Genomic DNA, 5,988 nt, shown 5'->3' with positions numbered 1-5,988 from the left:
CTTATTGGGTAATTACAAGTCAGAAATATTCTCCTACAGACCACTTTTGAACTTTACCTTGTTCATAAAGCAGTCAGAGAGACTTTTTTTTTTTCAGACTCTACACCTGATCCCATAATTGCCTCTCTTAAAACCTACAAGCACTTCTCATCACATCACAAGCTCAACTTTGATTCAATCTCTTTGGTCCTTATTTGTCATTGTTCTGTATCCCTCTCTCACTTCTGTCTTGCAAATTCCAGTGGCACTAGCTCTCTGGTTCTTCACAGTCACTTTCATTCTCTTCAACACACCTTTCCCCTGGGCCTGAGATCCTCTCACAACTAAGATTTTCTAGATTGGCTTCTTGTCATCTTATTCTTCTTAAGATTCTATAAAAATGTTACGTCCTTGTTGTGGCTTATATCTAGATGTTCCACTGGCACTGCCCTAATTCCTGTAGTCTGAATAAGATAAAAGGAGCAGAGAGACACTGTTGAGGTCCCTTGTTATCCTGGCTACCTTGTGCACACCGTGTTGTTTCTCCTCTGTGATGCCTGTTTGTCATCCCTGCCTTGGAGCCAGCCAATGATGGACTGAAACCTCTACAAACTGTAGGCCAAATAAACCCTTCCCCTCTAACTTTGGGTGTCAGGTATTTTGTCTCAGCAAGAAAGAAAAGTAACTAACACAGGCCTGCAAGAGTATCTATTGATCCCCAATCTGAAGAGACCATGCTGTTGCTGGCCCTAACATGGTCTTTTTGTCATTCTCCCCATAACATTCACTACTTTATGATATTTTCTTGTTTATTATCATTTTTGGAGACTGTAAGCTTGGTGGTGTGAGACTGATCCTACTTTCCTGGCCACTGTACCTGAAATGCCCACAGTGTTCTCTGGCATAGCACAAAGCTTTCGGTATAACTTTATTTGGTGAAAATATAAATGAAAAATATGTGAACTATGAACTGGACTGAGGTTTTAAGAACATAAATAAATGCAATAAAGTAAATCTATTTTCCTTCTTATCTTAAATAAAGTCTATAATAGAAGAGAGGTTTGAAGGCCAGCATTCTAAGACTTTTTATTGGTTATAATTAGCAAAATAAATGTTATTCAGGGTTAATTATATGTTCATGCTCTGGTTTTAAAGAGTAGAGCTAAATGTATTTACATATGTCTTTATTTCAAAAATACTCAAATATATAGGAAAGTCTCTTACTTGGAGTAGGTGTCAAGAAATTTATTTTATGATTTTCTATGTTTGCAAAGGTACTTTATCAAAATACTGCTACCCACGTGTGTGAATTCATTTGAGCAACCCACTATTCTGATATTTTCCATTTCATTTCCTCTTCACTTGAGGAGTCAACTGGTAGGTGACTTCCTAATTGTATTATTTTCAATGATCAGTGCCAGTAATTTAAAAACCTAGGTGCTCACCGGGATTACATATCAAAAGCTTTGTGGATATATGAATTCTGTGGTTTGTACTCCAGAAATTCTCGTTCTTGTTCTCTTTTCTCTAGGGCCAAGGAATCTGTATTTTCTTAAATACTCAGAGTGATGCTGATGTGGAGTGGACTTGTGGCTCCCACAGGCACAGGAAACCCTGGCTCCCAGGCCGCTCATCCTGATGTATTCTCTCTATGTAGAATAAAAGGTATATTGGATAAAAATGTTGCAAATAAAGTTTATTGGGTTTTCTAATTTAGGATTTTTCAGAGAGAATATTTGTTCCTTAGGATTCAATCTGCAAACATCCTTCTGGAAAGATAGTGGAAATAGAGGTTTTGCCATTATTTCCTGTCAGGAGTAAACTCCAGGTTATCAGAGATATGAAGAAAACAAGAATGAAAATGAGACTGCTAGAAACAAGGAGCTAAGATCCAACATTCAGAACATTGTAAAAGCCTTAGTCTTGATGTAATAGTACCTTGACAAAGAGTGATAGTAGTGTTCAGGATCCAAACTGTTTTTGACATCAATTCCAAAAGGAATATGTAAAATCAAGATTTGAAACTCAAGAACATTTTAAAGTCATTAGTAATTATGTTTAGAGAATTTTAACAAAAATTATATAAAAATTCAAAGGTTAATTGATTTTACAAAATACTTCCTATGTATTTAATGATTTGATTGGAGAAGAGAAAATTATCCGAGTGGATAAACTGTGTTTCTTCCTTTGCTAATTTCATTTCGCTAAGAGCTCCACCCTTGCTATTGCTTCATAGGTGCTTCATGTGCACATTAATCCTTCTTGAAATTGACACTCATTTAAGCAGGTACATAGGTGACCAGAGAGTTGTTCATAGCATGAGGAAGCTCCACCATTGGAGAAGTAAAGGAGCGAGCACATTAGTTTGAGCCTTGTGGAAGGCTTTTGTGAGCTATGTTAAAGGACTAAACCTGAGCACTTTAATGCAACCTGGGTACAGTCAGTTTACATAGGAGGAGCAGTGCCCTGTGATCCATCATCTGTACTAGGATAAGTCCAATTCAGTAGGATTGGAATCTCTGCAGGAGAGTCAGTGCTCAGCTATGTCATCTTTCCCTACCATTGGCACCAAACCCTCCAACCTACAAACTGCTCAGAGAAATTACCGATTTTTAGAGCCCTGAATGAAAATTGAAATCATAGAGAATACTCTGTAATGAAGAATCTTAAGTAAATGCTAATTTAATTAATAGAAATTATGGAGAACTTTGAGTAAACATTGATTTCATTTTATGTAGAAACTGGCTTATTTCACTGGTAATTAACCTATGGGGTGTGGATTATACCTGGTTATTACCACTGAAAGCTATAAAAGGTTTGCTATCACTGGTTTATCACTTGTAATATACAATTGAATATTATTTTTCCCAAAGCTAGTATAAATAAAGGGGTGTTTAATTTATTCCTGCATTTCTTATCCCAAACATGCAAGTCTTCTTCACCACAGTATGTCCCATCCTATAATAGACACCCCGGCCACTATCTAGAAAACAAAAGTGGGAGGAGGACAGAAATGACATGTCCTATGTTTAGAATTACCATCATTCAAATTATCCTGTACTTGAGGCCACTTTGGGGCACTTTTATATACTCTATTTCAATAATATTCAATATTGAGGGAAAATGTAAAACAAATTTAATTTCATACTAGTAGTCTCAGTATTCCTCCTCATTCTCTGCATTGCTTTTTAAAGAAAGAATGTATTCTTTATACATTTTGGAAGTAAAGGCATTTGGAGAAGGCATTACTAATTTGTTAAAGTATCTTATTTAGGAATATTCTTTGGTCATTTGCATTTGAAACACTGTCCTTATAGTATTGGCTAGTCAGTTTTTCTTCTTTTAAAGTAGAAACATATATGTTAGCAACTGAATGTGGTTTATTGAGTGTATGGTATTGCATGTGGAAAAGAGGCTAAGAATATTCCTATACTACTTTGACAAACACCTTCTTCTCAGGGTGTTCTCGTGACCAGGATAGAAGCTATTATGGAAAGAAGAACAAGGATGCTTTTTTGATTTTGACCTAACTTTGTGGCTTTGGTTACCAATCTGTCTAGGGCAGCCATCACCTCTACAATTTTTCAGGACAGAGAATTAATCCAGAATCAGAGATTTAGTTCTCTACACAAAGATAATGGTCAGTGTAAAGAAACATCATTATTTTAAGGTTCGAGGCCCTTGACTTAATGCTGACTTAATGGAGAAACAATTACTCCATGCTGTACCAAGAAGGATAATGGGAGATTGTGTAGGATCAGAATTAGTAAGGATAGACCCAACATGAAGAGTGGAAGAAAAGTACTCCTATTCAAAAATCTTTTGTATTTTAAATGATAAAGCAAAGACAAAGAGAAGGTAAAAGACTTCTTCAATATCATACATTACTTTGGCATCTCTGCTAAGTAAAGGACAAAAATACACATTTTTAACTTTTCCCCACTTTTAATGGAGAGATTATGGGAATTGCTTCATCCAGGCCAACAACTGATTGACTCATTAATTAAGTCAACAAATATTTGTTGAATATCTACTGTATGGCAGGCACTGTGCTATGTAATAAAGGTATGGCAGTGAGCCAAACATACAAAAATCCCTATCTCATGGAGTGCATACTCTTCTAGGGAAAAAGACAATAAACAAAAGATGTAAGTAAACTATTCCATGTGTTACATGTTGAAAAGTGCTCAGCAGGAAGGTAGAGTAAGCTAGAGGGTAAGGAAAGTTTCAGAAGGGAAAGGAGTATACATTCACCAGGGGAGCCAAGAAATTCCTCACTGAGAAAGTGTCATTTGGATAAAATTCTGAAGGAAGGGCTAAATTCATTTGAAGATCCTGGAAAGAGCAAAAGAAGCAATTTAGTATTTCAATGCAGATGCTGCAAGGCAAGATCAAGGATATGTCTGTAAGTTCCAGAAAAACAATAAAACAGGCAAGATGGGACCGAGTATGCAAGGAGTAAGAACAACTGAGAAAGTGATGGAAAGGGAGAGGTTTAGATCTCTCATGTCCCATTACCCTGGATAGAATCTCAGGATCTTGAGTGGAGCCAAGAGGATATGCAACGGTAGCTCAGTAGCGTGAATCTGGCTATCGGTTCATAATCATGGGCACCTCAAATCCTCAGGGAAAATGAGCAAGTTAAATTAGTCTTTTGGAATCCTGGTTATGGTTAATCCTTGGGTTCAGCATAGCCCTCCCCGCCCCAAAAATGTGAGACATAAAATTTTAATAGTTAGCATTTCATATATCTTTATGGACATAATAATTGTTGATAAAATGCTTTAATAATACAGCATGCTTGAATATATATATATATATATATAAATTATGTACATGTCTATTAATTTTTATTAGTACATGTTGACAGTTTACATTCCTTGTGAGGAGTTGATATATATATATATATAGTATATCTGAATTTGATTTTTCAGCCCATTTCCCTACCCTCTCACCATCTGTTGATCTGCTTTCCATTTCATAAAGATCTATCTCCCTACTTCCTATTATCTTTTATTTTGCTCTTTATTCATAATTAGCATTTCTTATAAGAGAAATCATTCAATATTTAGGCTAGTGCATCTGATTTATTTCATTTAACTTTATAGTCTCAAAGTACATCCATTTTCCTACAAATGACTTGTTTATCTTTTATAGCAAAGTATTATTCCATTGTGTGTAAACACCACATTTTCATGATCCATTCATCTATTGATGGACATATAGGCTGTTTCCAGGATTTAGCTATTATGAATTGTTCTGCTATAAACATTGGTATGCATGTATCACTGTAAAATGATGTCTTTTACTCTTTCAGGAAGACATGTAGAAAGAGAATAGCTGGATCAAATGGAAATTTTAGTTTTAGTTTTTGAGGAAATGTAATTTTTTCAAAACTTTGGATTTGCATATTTAGCTTTTTTGTATATAGTGTCTAACACATAACTTAATTTTTAGAGTTAGTCCTATTGTAAATGAATTATCCAAATCAGTCTTCTGTTAGAAAATAGCACAGCCTCACTTTGCAATTCAAATATGCATGTTACATGTCTTGAAGAATACTACAGAAATCAGAGATAAGGAAATTTTTGAAACACCTTTCTTAAGGATCTGTTGCTAACACCAATTAATTCAAGATTAAAATCATATAAATATACTGTTTCAGTTTATTTGTTTTTATGAGATCCCATAATACTTTAGGACATGAACTCTGTTTTGTTTTGTTTTGTTTTGTTTTGTTTTTTTGGTACCAGGGATAGAACTTGGGTCCTTGCGCTCGCACAGCAGGTGGTGAAACCACTGAGCTAAATCCCCGGCCCAGGACATGAACTCTGAAATCCATCACCTGTAATTGTGTCCCAGCTTTGCCATGTTGCACCTTGTTGGACTTAGAGAATCATTCATCTTACCTTTGCCTCATTTTTATATTATGTGAAACAGAAAACACTGGGACTTACCTCACAGGGATGTTATAAAGATTATATGATTAATAAATGCAAGCTTTTTGAA

The sequence above is a fragment of the Heterocephalus glaber genome, unplaced genomic scaffold (assembly GCF_053883595.1).
Source record: "Heterocephalus glaber isolate CG9 unplaced genomic scaffold, H.glaber_assembly_v1.0 deba00000331, whole genome shotgun sequence".
Lineage (NCBI taxonomy): Eukaryota > Metazoa > Chordata > Mammalia > Rodentia > Bathyergidae > Heterocephalus > Heterocephalus glaber.
The sequence above is the reverse complement of the archived record's forward strand: the minus strand, read 5'-3'. Positions refer to the sequence as shown.